General features: G+C 41.3%; 1 protein-coding gene across 11 annotated transcripts in view; it reads left to right on the forward strand.

Moving 5' to 3' along the window:
- Positions 1 to 311: 311 nt before the first annotated feature.
- The window catches only part of CHL1 (cell adhesion molecule L1 like), a 212,943-nt gene continuing 197,868 nt past the window's right edge, over positions 312 to 15,386 (forward strand). For 4 of the 11 annotated variants that reach the window (XM_015130379.3, XM_015130384.3, XM_015130382.3 and 1 more), the window contains exon 1: positions 312 to 541. The gene's annotated coding sequence lies outside the window, so the exon portion shown is untranslated. Of the gene's footprint in view, positions 542 to 777; positions 856 to 1,466; positions 1,576 to 15,386 lie in introns of those variants that run through there. The other 7 variants (XM_015130381.3, XM_077994231.1, XM_028844370.2 and 4 more) reach the window with 2 other exon arrangements.

The following is a 15,386-nucleotide window of genomic DNA, read 5'->3' on the forward strand; positions in this document are numbered from 1 at the left end:
AACTGAGTGAAACCACCGGGGGGCGGGCGGGGGGGGGCATTTCTTTTAAATGTCGCTTTTGCAGATAAACAAGCGGAGATCCTACCTCTTTTGACCAGAGATGTTGAAAAGCACGACCAAAGTTTTTGGCTTGGTCTCTTGGTTTCCACAATGAGATAAAGTCTTAAGCCTGTAACTCTCCCTATCCCATGGGAGTGTGCAAAGGGAGGGAAAATAAGCGGCGTGGGTGAGGGGTGGCGGCGCAGAATCGAGGAAGGGAGGAGAGGCGAGAGCCAGCCTCTGGCAGGAGGGCGTGGATCTCGGTGCAAGCCAGAACAGGTCCAGCCTTCCCGCGGCCAGCGCCAGCAGCGGGAGGGGACAGGCGGGACCTCCGTGGGCAGTCCCGGGTGCGGACCAGCGGGGAGCGGCCGGCAAGAAACTCCCTTGGATCCGCCCAGAGCTTACTGGACCCTGCCCGTTCCTGTCCCAGCTCCCAACCAGTTTGGGGGAGAAGTTGCCCGAGGGGAGGTACCGGACAGATCTCGTGCTGGAAGCGACGCAGGTGTGTCAGGGGTGGGGGTCAATTTGCATCTCTTGTGCCAGCCCTGGGGGGTCTCCCATGGAGGAAGGGTTAAGGGTTTGCTCCCGGGAGGAGGGGGTCAACCCGTTATGGAAAGGAAATGGTGCGCAGTCAGGGCTCCTTGTCTGAAGTGGGGGTGGTCCGAGGTCCCTCAGCATTCACCCGGGAAGAGACACCCCCTTTTCAAGCCCCGCCCCCGGGTGGCCGAGGCTGGATTCAGACTGCTCGGGGTCAGTCGGACGGAGCACAACGGGTCCCCGAATCCGCCAGGTCCCACTCACTCCCGCTGGTCGCCGGTAGGTTGACCCTCTTATTTCCAGCCTCTCCTACTCCATCCCTCGCTACTCTCTGAAGAGGATTCCAGATCCCACTGTAGATTCCCGTCCTCTCTCGGGTGGGGATCCGAGGTCTAGCTAGTTTGGGGGTCAGTCTCGGCCTCTCCCACTACGCCCCTCACGCCCCAGACACCTCCTAGTGTGTGGAGCTCAGTTCCCCTCCCAATCCACTGCCCCTGTCTGGCTCCTACTCTCAGGAGAGGAGTCTAGATCCCAGGGGGGATCCGAAAATGCCGCCAGCCTGGAAGAGGGGAATCAATGAACCGCGGGGTTGTGGGGTTGGGGGGCACGAAAAACCAGAGAGGGGCTAGAGCTCCACCTCACCAGAGCGCCGAGGGGGCGAGGGCAGGCCGGGGGCCTGGTTGCCATGGCTCCTGGTAGCGGAGCCCGGGGAGCTAGAAATGCCAGTCACGGATGGTCCCTTCTTCCTCTTTGTGCCTCTCTCTTTCTCTCGCTTTTTTTTTTTTTTTTTTTTTTTGAGTGTGAGTGTGCGTGGGGAGGCAGCACGGAGAAAGTGATTAATTTGGAGAGCAGGGATTGGAGCTGGGAGGCTGGGGAAAGCCAGCCCCTCCGTTCCCACTCTCCGGGCTCGCTGCGAGCCACACTTTCTCAGTCAGGAGCAGTGCTGGGGAATTCCTGCGAAAAACCACCAGCCTGAGGAGCCGCAGCCGCGCAGCCCAGGTACCCCCGCCTCAGACGGCGCGCAGGGTCGAGCGCAGGGTGGGCGTTCGGGCTGCTGGGCTCGGGAAGGCGGGCAGGGGAAGGGGTGGCAGGCCAGCGGCAGAGGGCAATTGTGCGTCGGCACGGCTGGGTGGCCCTGCGGGGAAGGAGCCCCAGGCTCAGCCTCTCCTCGAAGGGCGCCGGGGTCCAGTCCCGCTGGTGGGAGCCGCGGAGCAGCCCCAGAGCCAGCAAGGGGCTGGCTGGCCAGGAGCGTGCGCGATGGCGCGCTCCCGCTGGAACTCGGAGTGGGTGGGGAGATTTGCGCGTGCGCGTGGAGATGGGCAACTGGTGAGCCACCTGGCTCACTCTAGGAGGAGGCTCCAGGGGCGCCCACGTGGCTTCGAATTCCAGCTTCACCATCACTGTGATGTGTCACTTTGGACTAGCCATTTAACTACGCGCCTCAGTTTCCCTTTCTCAATAATATGGAAATTATCAGTACCCTCTATAGTGGGTTGTTGCAGGACTGGAATGAGATGATACAAGTAATTTAATACCATGCCTGATGCATAATAAGCACTCAAAAGTTAGTTACTGATGTCGATGGCATTACTGTTAGTTAATCCTCAGTTTAGTTACATATGGTGCATTCTCATTTCTCTGCATTTTCGTTGAAGTCAAAAATCTGCGTTTTCTAATTTTGGAGAATAATCTTAATTAAAATAAGAACATTTTTACTGCACAGTCCATCTCCTACAAAGATCTGACTTGCAGCAGATTGGACGAGAGAAACTGATCAACTGCTGGTGAAGTTGGCTTTTCAGTATATTGATGGAGAGAGAAGCTTAGAAGCTTAGATGGAGGGGAAACTTTTGGTGACAAGAAAATAAAAAGTTTATCCCACTTTTTTTTTTTTTAAATCTTCGTGTTTTCTCTTTCAGCTGCAGATGTTGCAGTTGGATTTGTCTTAATTTCAGTCTCTTTGTGAGGGATCACCATTTGGCTGTCATAATTTAACTTAGTTACAGAGCCTATGTATACCCCGGCTTTCCATTTTATGGCCTTAAGTGCTGCAGTGGATTTACCTATAGTAGTGGCAGAACGTAGTGTATAATCATTCTTGCAAGCTCCTGAATATTGTGAGCAAATCAATGGAGACAAATAGTTATTACTGGATGGGTGTGAGTACTGGCTATGGCTGCTCATTAAAATCTCTTTCAGGGCATGTTTATACCCACTTCACTGCAGCACAAGACTATGATGATGAATATATGTTTTCCAGATTGTTATCTGTTGAATGTAGACTTATGAATCCTTTTCTTTAAAGAAAAGGCTATAGATATTTATTGATTCCTCATGGTTATATAGGTCCTCCAATCTATCTGCTGATAAGTAAACTGTACACTGCATGGGCCTAGCTGTAGGTCTAAGAGGAGTTGATATTGCACATACTGTACTTATTACATTTAAGTTAATTCATCTCATTACTTGAATTGGTTTTAAATATATTTTTAAAATCATTTGATTATTAAAATAAAGGCATTTCTTGGTGAACTTGAGGCCAGTAAAGCCTGACAGATGTCACCATCACAAAGATCCTTAGTGACCTTTACAAAATAGAGCTCACCCAGAAAAACATTTGCTGGATAGAAACCTGATTTTATAGTCGCGTCTGACATCTTTGAAGATAGGAGGTTATTTGCCCCAAAATTGCTTTGTTGAAATAATTTAGCCTGACTCGCTTTTATAGAAAAATAAGGGTAATGAGGTAATGATCAAGACTAATTTAAGCTTCTTGTATTTTTAACTGATAAAGGAAAATTCAGTAATAGTGGGGGACTAATGGTGTCAGATTTGAAGGAATGATTGTCAGGAAATACTGAGAGTATCACTTCAGGTAGTAGTGTTTGGCTTTGCAAGACAACCCTCTCATCCTCACCATGAATGTGTCATCTTTAAAAGGTACCTTGAGGAATTAGTGTGACAGCTTGTCTGAAATTCATGTGATCATTTACATTTTGTTTCCCAGGAGCTTTGGCATTAAATGTTTCATTTATTGGAAATTATTTTGCCCTTTGATTTATGACAGCCAACAGTGCAATAGAGTCTAATGCATTTTAGAAACAATAAAATTAGCTTTTCACCATTTTGTATTTTCCCTAAAAATCTAGCAGTCATACACTTGGAATACTTAAGTTAGTCCAGAGACAAATGGTAAGAGTTGAAAACATGACAGATTGGGAGGTGTTGAGTCCTGAATTTGGGGACCTAATTGAAATGCAAAGGTATAATCAAGAGAATGAACATCTCTCTGTACTAAGGTTGTTTTCAGTGATGTACTGTATTATCTGATTCAATCAGTGTTCCTTGTTATTTTTTCAAACCAAGATTGAGAATACTATATTTTCAATTATGAACATTTTGATTACAGTTTCATTCTAACTAATTCATTCTGAAGAGAATGCAATTATTATGGTGATTTACATACAATATGCTAAGTTAACACAGCTAATGAGTGAAAGCATAATATTCTTTCTATTCATTCCTGGAAAAATATTGTGCTAAGCATTCTTTCAAAGAAAAGATTACATTATTCACTATCATTTTATGTCTACCTACAAGTAGAATTGGCATTGAGCCATTTTCTCTGCTATTAAAGTGAAATCTCTTATATTTTGGTGATCACATGCCTTTCCTCTCACCCCTTGGGGGAGACTGGAAACAATTCTCAATTTAATTAGATATGCTGCTTTCTTTTTTCTGTACATCTTTATCTGAGGAAAGATTCTGTATTTTCTAATTTGGGAGGCTGCTTAACACCTTAAACATTACTAATTACTGCAGTTTATTTTATGTGTGTCGCAATAGTGTAGTTAGTTAATTATAGCTTTCTCATTAGCACGACGTAGAGAATAATGAATTAACACATCCCTTTGATCAAAAGGGATTTAAGTTTATCTTCTGAGAATAAAAGTGTTATTGTGTTACTGAAAGTCACTATAATTTTCCCAAGAAACAAATTGGTTGGAATTCTGTATCACTGGGTTAGGAAGCTCGATGAATGAGTTGGATTGATCACAAAGTAGAGTAGAGCTGTGGTTGCTTGGCAACCTGACATTATTCTGCAATTTCTGGTATATTTATCCAGTAAACTAGAAAATTCTGTTTTGTTAACGAACGTTTTAAGTCAGTGCACAAATAGACCATAACTAATTGAGATTTTATGTGTTGTGGATAAAAAATGATCCTGCTTACCTTCTCATTATGTTTACATAATGAAAATACAAAGGGACATATTCTGTTTTCAATTTTAAGGCTTTTCCCTGAAATGTTGACTTCACTTTCACATAATTTATTCCTAGCGGAAGAATACAACTTGTATATCTCTTTGGAAGTTAAATTATTACGGGTGTGTGTGAGTGTATGTGTGTGTGTGTGTGTGTGATACTTATATACATAAATTCAATAAGAATCACAACTGGAGTTTGAGGTGAGATGAAATCTCAAAATTCATAGTTTGCTAATTGAACTGACAATGTGGTAAATTTAGGGTGGGCATAAATATCTGATTCAAATGATACTGGCAGATGATGATAAGAATAATAAATGCGTTGAACTTGGCCAATATATAAATATATTTTGTGCTTTGACCAGGGTTTCTTCTCCTGGTAGTCTTATAACATTCTCCCTTCTAATGTTTGTTTGCATCTTATTTCCCCTATAGTTGTGGAAGTAGGAGCTCTGTTGCCCATCTTCTGATTCACCTCTTCCTAACTCCAGGGACTACAGTTGTGCCATTTTCCTATACAACCTATGAACTTTAGTGTGCATTACAATTCCCTTCTCAGATTGTAAACTCCTTGAGGGCACACTTTTCCTTTTATGCATCTCGTAAACTCTTAAAGCATCTGGCACAGCGGGAAGCAAACTGGTGTGGTGGTTACGTGCCCAGGTTATAAAAGTCAGGCTGCCGGGGTTCAAAATCTAAGTCTGTCAGCTTGCAGGTGTGTGGCACTGGCTTAGTCATTTTGACGTCTCTAAGACTAATTTCTTCTGTAGAAATGGGGAAATAGTCATACCTAGCTATTGTGGACATTGTATGGGGCAATCTATGCAGACAGCTTAGTAGCACTTATTAAGTGCTCAATAAATTTTGGTTTTTTATTGTAGTGATAATTATTCTTCTATATCATGCTCAGTATGTGAATGAACAAAGATAGAGGGACAGAGTGTATATGTGTGTGTGTGTATCACTGTGTATGTGAATAAGTGTGAGCCACGATCAATGGTGGTGTCAAATGGAAAACTGTTGATTCCTACATTAGTTATATGTGCATATACCAATAATGATTGTTTCACATATTTAAAAGGTTTTCTCAATAGTTGTTCTTAGGCTTGGCTAAAATTAGAATCATCTGGAGAGTTCTTTAAAACTGCCAACACAAATCAATTCAATTACAATCTCTGTGGATGGTGACTAGGAATCTGGATTTTTGAAAACTTCTAATGAGATTCTAACATACCCTAATGTACCATCACAGTTGAGAACCACCACCTTAGATTTGCATACATCTTCCATAAGACCGTGTTGGGCTAAGGCATTGGTTCACAGTTACCTTGGTGTCATGAAATGTGGCTGAACGAGAGAAAATGCTTTGGCAAACTTCTGAGGTTTTTCTTACTAATCTTCTTGGTTTAAATAGCACTTTATTCTCTGAAGATCTCAAATGTGCTTTTCATTTACTGTGTATAATTTCATTTTTCAACCAAATGTCTCTGTGAAGATGGTAGGAAAGAAGTAATTATCCTGATTTTGCAGATGAATGGAGTGAGCTACACTGAAATTAAATGATTCTACTAGATTCATACATTTAGAACAGGCCCACATAACAAGATTCCTGTGACTTTGGGGTTTTGAATATTTCTCTGTTTTGCCTGCAGATTTCCAATGAGGTAGGTGGAGTTATTGTTTTTGGACTAAAGTACTGTGTAAGAAAAAGCTGTAAAAATGAGACTTCCATCCTTTTTTGGTTGTAATTGTGCAGTGTAAAGAAAAACAGATTTTTTTTTCTTTCTAAGAAGAGGCACCATAGTCTATATAGGATCCAAACCAATGTCCCTTGGACTTTGAACCCAGCTTGTATAAGTATTTTATTTGGCTCAAAGAATGTTTAAGACAAATTTCAGCCAACATTTAAATACTGGAGATTTCATGTAAAAATTCATATTTCTGGCTTATCTTAAAAGGCTTGATGTCCTCACAGTATTGGACCTGAATGTCCAGGTGGCAGAATGCCACAGGCTAGAACCGAGTGGTTTGTCCCCTTGATGTTCTTGAAAGGCACGTTTTCGCTGGGTAAAACATGGCTTCCTCTCACTTTCACTTTGTTCCTTTCTTTTATATAGAGCATACTCCAAAGGGGTAATTAAGGGACCTTAAAGACGGGCCCACATCTCTTTGGATGGGATTAGGGGAAACCCACAAGGGCTGCTGAAGCACATCTGGAGCTGTTACTGCCCCTTGTCCTGAGGGACAATGGGAAGGTGAAGCTCCTGGAAGGAGGTGGGAGCAGTAGCTCTGGGAGAGGGCTGTCAAGTAGGACCTATGGCTTTTGGTAGAGGAACATAACTACTGTCAAATCACAAGACAGTGCTCTGCTTCTGCCCCAAGATTTCCAGCTGTTTCTTGAGCAAGGCAGTAAGAAAGCAAGCGAGCCTATTAAGTGGTTTGTGGAGGTCAGTTCTCCCAGAGCAGAGCAGGATGGAGGAAGACAGAAAAGGGGTCTGAATCTGGGAAGTACATGAGGAATAGCTAGCACATCTTGAAGGCTTTACATTTGTGGAGTGTGAGTAATGGGGAAGGCGAAAGCTAGAATTGACAAAAACGGTACAAAGTAGGGAATCAGTAGGTTTGTATTCAGGAGAATCTTCACCACTTTTTCTTTGTCATTCCTTTTTTCTCCCTTCTTTCATTGCCCGAGGTGGGCATGCTCATATTCAGTGGTGTGTTTCAGCTGAGACTTCTAAACTTCAAAACAAATTTGTCCATTTCGTTGCATTATCTATGCTTTCTAAGATGAGAGCTGACAAAGCAGATAGAATAATGTAAAAGATGTATTCCAGCTTCTATGGTAACGGGTTTGCATTTTTAGCAGAGGTTCCTCCCTAACAAAAGCTTTTGCTGTAAGTGGTGATTCTAGTGGGAGGGATTGTAGTTATGATGCCTGGGAAAGTGGAGATACCCTCAAATGTCAGTCTGGCAGCTGAAACTCATGTAACCTGGATGCCTGGATCTTTGGAGGAAGTATCCTTCCTCTTTGATATAGTTGTATCAGGACAAGGACGATGAAGGAATAGACCAGGATGCACTATTTGCATCCTAATGTGAGGAATTTTTATTTCCAGGGACTAAGCAATGTGTTTCCCAGAGTAACAGAATGTAAGTGGATAAAAGGAATGTGGAGATTTTGGTGATCTGTTGCTGTTAAAGTTGTTGGAAATTTGATTTTTTATTGCATTGAAAACCTTGCTAAAAACTGTAAAGTGACAGAATATTAGCTTATTATGGGATGCCTTACATATTGGTTATGTTCAAACGAAATAACACATCTCATGTGAAAAAGGTTCAGGGGGAAGATAAATACAGACTCTGATACTGGATGCTGCATTTCCATCCATTCAGAAGATTGCCTCTGAAGATTTCTATTTAAAAAAAATCATAATATCTTGCATTATTTGAGTGCTTTATTCTTTTCAGAAAATTTTTCCATGTCATCTCATTTGACTTTTACAATAACATAGTGAACAAAAGGAAACAGGTTGTTAGCCCATTTCATAGATGAAAAAAACTGATGCAAGGTCAAATAGTGAGCTTCCTATTTCACCACACTGCCTACAGTAGTGACAATTACAATTAAATTTTAGATATCCTAATTTGTAACCCAGTTCATAGCACACTCTGTTGCTCAGGTTTTTCCTTCCTTCCTTCTTTCCTTCTTTTCTTTTCTTTTCTCCTTCCTTCCTTCTTTCCTTCCTTCCTTCTCTCTCTCTCTGTCTCTCTCTCCCTTTCCTTCCTTCCTTCCTCCTTCCTTCCTTCCTTCCTTCCTTCCTTCCTTCCTTCCTTCCTTCCTTCCTCCCTCCTTTCTCTCTCTCTCTCTCTCTCTCTCTCTCTCTCTCTCTCTCTCTCTCTCTCTCTGTTGTTCTGTTGCCCAGGCCACAGTGCAGTGGTACAGTCTTGGCTCATTGCAACCTGTAACTCCTGGCCTCAAGTTATCCTCTCACCTCAGCCTCCCAAAGTGCTGGGACTACAGGCAGACACCATCATGCCTGGCTAATTTTTAAAATTTTTTTGTAAAGTTGAGGTTTCACTATGTTGTCCAGGCTGGTTTCAAACTCCTGGCCTTGGGCGATTCTCCCACCTCCCCCTTGCAAAGTGCTGGGATTACAGGCATGAGCCACCATTAGCAGACCAGATTTCCTCTATGGAAGAAAAGAGCAACATTCTATAACTGATGGTGAATTTTTTTTTTAAGGAAATCTAGAGTCACTGTATAAATTGAGCGTTGTCTAGGGGAAAGATTGAAAATGTTACAAGTTATATTTTGAGGGTTGAATGTAGTCCTGGACAAAGATAAGGAGATAGAGTTTTCCAAAGCATCCTGAATTCTATGATACATGTTCTTTTGTGTGTGTGTGTGTGTGTGTGTGTGTGTGTGTGTGTGTGTGTGTGTAGGTCCTATGAGGCATTGTGACCAGTCATTATAAAAAGCTTTTATTGATCACCACTTTCTGCTAGAGAAAGGACTGAAACTGTGCCAGGCAGATACTTAAATAGCCACCATTGATCATTTATCAAGTGTTTATTATGTGTTTTGCAATCCCCACATAGTGATTTGAGGAAAGTACTATTATCATAACACCCATTGTAAGCTGGGTCATGCAGACACAGAAGGGTCCTTGTCCAATGTCACACAGTATGTCTTGCAGTGCCAGAGTCAGAATTCAAACTCAGAAGTGTCTGATTTCCAACCCCAGCAGTGCCCCCTTGATTAGCAGGATTCTCCAGCTAATCTTGATTGACTAATATTCTTTCCTGTTGTCCATCCAAACTTACCTGTTCTGTGTCCCATTATCCCAGGTAAATATGTGGAAAAGTAGACATAAAGGAATCCTACTGAGGTATTAGATGATAATGCATACCTATTCCAGGAATGGTGGCATTTAATATGAGATTTTAAAAACTGCCAGGCATGGTGGTGCAAGCCTGTAATCCCAGCACTTTGGGAGGCTGAGACAGGTAGATCACTTGAGGTCAGGAGTTGGAGGCCAGTCTGGCCAACTGGTGAAACCTCATCTCTACTAAAAATACAAAAGTTAGCTGGGCATGGTGGCATGCCTGTAATCCCAGCTACTCAGGAGGCTGAGGCAAGAGAATCGCTTGAACCCGGGAGGCAGAGGTAGCAGTGAGCCTAGATCGCACCACTGCACTCCAGTCTGGGTGACGGAGGGAAACTCTGTCTCAAAACAAACAAACAAACAAACAAAGAAACAAAACCACCTTAATGCAACTTTGGGAGGTGGAGACTGGAGGATCCCTTGAGGCCAGGAGTTCAAGACCAGCAACATAGCAAGACTCCATGTCTACAAAAAATATATAAATAAATAAAAATAAAAATTATGCCGGTGTGGTCTGGCATGCCTATAGTCCCAGCTACTTGGGAGGCTGAGGTGGGAGGATCATTTGAGCCCAGGAGTTGGAGGTTACAGGAGGAAGACATTTGTATTCTCTCCAAAATCAAGTCATATAAGCATTCGATGCTCTGACTCTTCCTGCACCAGACCCTGGGCATCATGATATGTGCAAATGAAACTTTACCTCCTCATTATCATTTTTTATTTCTTAGCAGAAATGTTTCTGATACTCTATAATATGAATACTCATGGATTTCCCTCACTTCTGGGTATTATATGTAACCAATTGCATTTCATGGTTGGCATTTCCACAAAGGTGGAGTATCTGCTATTCCAGATTAAAATAGAAATTGTTGGCAATGGCAGATGCCATATCTCAGCCTTGCTGTTCTTGAAAATGGCTTGAAAATGACACCGATCATAATGATGGCACTGTCTTTATTAGCAGCTGTCAATGAAGATAAGGCTTTGGAAGAAAAAAAGGCAACTCTATTTCAGGCACAGCCAATATATTTGGGAGTTTTAAGAGGTTTTTGACTTTTTTGTTTGGGATATTTACAAGCAAATGTTCATGTATTTTTAAAATATGCATAATATAAATAGCATTCTCAGATGCTGAGTGGCTCCAAAAGGCTCCTTTTTGTGTACTAGAAAGCGGCAAGAATAAGTTTGTTTCCTGCTTTGGCTAGACAGGAGATCCCACTTCCTTGGATTATACACAATGGATTTTCTATAAAGCTTTTGCTTGACCCATACCTACTTCTCTGGAATACACAGCTTGGCTTCTCAAGAAGTACGTTTATTTCTGTGTTGTAAATTCAATGATTTTTTTAAATCTATAAAATGCATCTGATGACATAGTGGAGAATTCATGCATTGGATTAAAATTGGATTTAAAGATGTAAAGAATGTTTATGGCATTATACAATGGCAAAAAACTGAAAACATTGCCCACAAGGGTAAATATGTAGACAAATAATAACAATTTTAATATCTATCACCTATATTTGCATGAATAACAGGCTATATTGGGTTATTTGTTATTGTTCACTAATTTGAGGACATATACTATTTTCTATAAAGAAGATCTGAGTGAATGGATAAAGATAGCGAAAACAAGCCTTTTTAAATTTGACCTTGACCCCATTTTGCTTCGTGACCTCTAGCAATTCTCAGAGGAGCAAATTTCAAGGGGTCTCAACAGTCTGCACTTCCCATGCATACAAGTTTCTGCATGTAATTGATTTGGGCTGAATAGATTTTGAACACAATTGATTTGCTTGAAATAACATTAAAGGACCAAGCATTGAGCAATTCAGGTGCAACTCTTGCACACTTCTGAGTCAAGTTCAAATAAATTGGATTTGACCTTAATCACTGTCCCCTCAAAAAAAGGGCTGGCAGTCATCAGAGTGAATGCCATCCAATCAAGTATAAAAACTGATATGAGTGGTTTAGATCAGAAATTGATCTCCATACACAAAATCTTCTTTTGAAAACTTGTTATGAGCTTCTGTTTTCCTGTTTCACCAGCTGTAAACTGAGGAAAGAAACATTTACTGCTGCCTCCCAGTGGCAGTTGGAGGATTAATGAGCTAATATTTGTAACGTGCTTTGAAGATGAAGGTGCCAGCTATTATTATTACTAATAAACCATTTTCTTTTCTGCAGTGTAATTTTGGACAGCAGCCATTAAAAACTCATTACTGTATTTAACAGTAAAACAATCTGCCACAGCCTAGTATTTAATGCCTCAATTAAGCATGCCTTCCACTTCCTTTGCCCCTCCAAATTCAGAACTGGCGAGGAGAGGCAGAAAAGTGTGTGTCATCATTTCCCAAGTTCATTGAAATATTAGGTTTGGGTTGTTTGATTGTCTCGGCAGAAAGCTAGACTATATCCTCAGTGGGAGACTAGTTGGGCTACACTATTGTTTCTATGCCTTATGAAGGGAACAGAAGGCTTAGTTCTTGGCCTTTATTAAACCAGATTTACATTGCAGTTTATTATCTTTGAAGACTGCATTCCAGTATCCCTTTGGTTATTTGAATACGGTACCATTAATGAAACTGGTTAATTTGGGTGGTTTTATGTGTGTACCTGCATGAGGGTGGGGTTCACAACTTACTCCTAAAACTGAAGTGGAAAATGGAGGTAATTCTGCAGCTATCCCATGTACAAAAATATTAAAAAATAAAACTGAAGACCTTGAATTAGACAGGGTAGTTTTATAGCCAGTAATTATTGTTATCAATATATGATATTAAATCCATTCAATCTGATTTATTTTGATCTATACAGATGTCCTAAAATATCAGATGGTACAGTGTAGTGTAAATATTTCTCACATATTGCCAAGACAATGCTCATTTTCCTCTGATGCCGTTTCGGTACTGCAAATAAAAGTAACAAAAAATATATATAAAGTAAATAAATGACTACCATGAGATGTCTCAGCTTTCAACAGCTACTTAAGGTATTCAAATGCTAGGCCAATATCTAAAAGTTGAACAAAAGAAGCCTCAAAGCATCCTAGATCTCTTTCTTAGCAAAAATTCACTAAAATATAAACATTTGATTATGGAAAGAGCTTCTTCATTCAGAGAGTATTTGCTCTTAATTTAGAACCATTCTAATATTCATAATTGTATTATTTTAGCAGATGACAAAGTATAAACTGCAAGTTGGAGCAGATGAGAGAAATTCTGCAAATTCATTCTAAGACAAAAGAAGTTACATCGAATATTTCTTCAGCAAGGGAGAGAGATAGAAAGTCTAGAAAAAGACAACTCAGAAATGACCATATGGGTGCTCTTGAGTCATTAAGAAATTATAAAGTAGTTTAAAATGAAAAATAAATTGACATACCACCTATAGGAGTACAGATCATTTATCTGAAAATCATATTGAACCAATCCTTCCTAGTGGTCTAGTTGTTCAATAATGTTAAATACAAATTCTTAACAGAACCCAAATCTATTATAATAATACTTTAAGTTCTAGGGTACATATGCACAATGTGCAGATTTGTTACATATGTATACATGTGCCATGTTGGTGTGCTGCACCCATTAACTGATCATCTACATTAGATATATCTCCTAATGCTGTCCCTTCCCCTTCCCCCCCCACCCCGTGACAGGCCCTGGTATGTGATGTTCCCCACCCTGTGTCCAAGTGTTCTCATTGAACAGAACCCAAATCTTTTAAAGGGTTTCTTTCACAAACAATGCACTAATAATGATCCAAGGTAGGTGCTGTTGTTTACAGATAGGATTTTGTATTGCCCATTCCAAGTCTGCCACAGAGTATACTTCTTACTACTATCACTTAGGGAGACTGTTTTGTAAATACCATCACCATTCCATTGACTTTTGAAATTGAGCTCGTGCTATTTTCATCATTTGTTTTAATTGTGTATGGGGAATTCACCATAAGGCTTAAAACTGTTTAAGACCTCAGTAGATATGTATTTTGCATATGAGATTCTTGGGGTATCTGTAGGAATATACACAAGCTGTTTGTTATTGGGAAGAAAAGTACCTGAAAGTTTGCGTGTAGCTAAGAGGAGAAATGATGAAAAATATTCTGAAATGTAGCAAAGTAACAATTTGGGTAAAATGCGAAGGCGCGTTGTTCCACTTACCTATTATTGAATGGCAAACTAACGCGTACCTTTAAACAGTAACTTCAAACAGACATTTTATGAAATCTCATGAATTGTAGGTCAGAAATTTAGGCAGGACTCTGCTAAGTGATTTCTTCTGCTCCATTTGATGACAACTGAGGTCATATGGTGGTGTTCAGAGAGTGACTGCGGTGGGCTGGTGGCCCCAGGATGGCTTCCCTCACATGACTGATGCAATGGCAAGGAGGGCTGAGCTCAGCTGGGCCCCTCTTTCTGTCCAAGAAGTCACAGGGCCTCTCTCCTGGTCCTTCCAGAAATGTCACTGAACTTTTCACACAGTGACTCCGGGATTTAAGAATCTAACTTGGAAACGTAAAGGCTAGTCCTCAGACAGTTCAGATTTGAAGGAAGCTCACATCCAACTTTTAGTAGACAAGGTAGCAAGAAATACTAATTAAGAAAGACATGCTAATTAACAGAGTTATTAAACCCATTGTGATATACCATTCACTCACCACGTGACTGCTTACAAAGAAGGAAAAAATATGGAGCCCTCTGCTCCAAGGGAACACTTGTTTGCCCCTCCCTACACTTCCTAGAGATCTCAGACCCACATGACTGTGAGAAAGAAGAGTGATGTGAGAGTCAACTTTGGCAAGGCTGAAGTGCCCTGATTTTGTCTGGAGAGAGAATAAAAGTGAGAGGAAGGAGGCGTCCAGTTGGCTGTGAACACTGTTGGCTAAGATTCTTTAGCAGAGTGGGCTTTTCCGATGCTTTTCTCCTCTGATCTATTTAGGTTTATCCTTACTCTTTTCCTTTTATCTGGGAAGTGACTTGGGTTTAAGAGAACCAGTAGTATCTCAGCAGAGTCAAAAGGGCCACGGTGAACCCCAAATGTCGGGAAACAAGGAATTGACTAGATTACTCAAGGCTTCACTCTTGAGGAGGGAGAGAAAACAGCTCCTGCATTTCCTTCTATTTATTGATTACAGCCACAGATGGAAAAGGAAGCAGGCTTTGTGTCCTGAAATAATGATGGTACATCGGGCTGCAGAGATCCTATACCTATAACTCTCAAAAGTATGACTATAATGGAACGAAGACTAGCACGTGGCTGGTACCATTATTCTCAGATCTTCCTGCAGTGTTATGAGAGCACAGAGCAGGGTGCAGGGTGGGGATAGACAGCAGTGGAGCTTTCTTGAGCTACTTATTCCTCTCCAAATGCTCTCTGAAAGTGGATGAAGAACTGCTGCCATGTCTGGCTTGAGTTCAGTTTGTGCTCTCATTGCTTCTACTTCTCTGTTTCTCCAGATCCTACCATCACATTCTTCCTTCTGTGGCTTGGCCATTTTTCTCTCTGCCCTTGGGAACCATACATACTATCATTCCTCTGCCTCTGAAGCATTATCCCATCCTTCTGATAGACATGAGTAGATGTTTTCCCCCCACCAGTCTTGCCAAAAAGCACTTACAGAGCATTGCACTATATTTTTCATAATTCAAAAACACT

The sequence above is a fragment of the Macaca mulatta genome, chromosome 2, assembly GCF_049350105.2.
Source record: "Macaca mulatta isolate MMU2019108-1 chromosome 2, T2T-MMU8v2.0, whole genome shotgun sequence".
NCBI classification, from domain to species: domain Eukaryota; kingdom Metazoa; phylum Chordata; class Mammalia; order Primates; family Cercopithecidae; genus Macaca; species Macaca mulatta.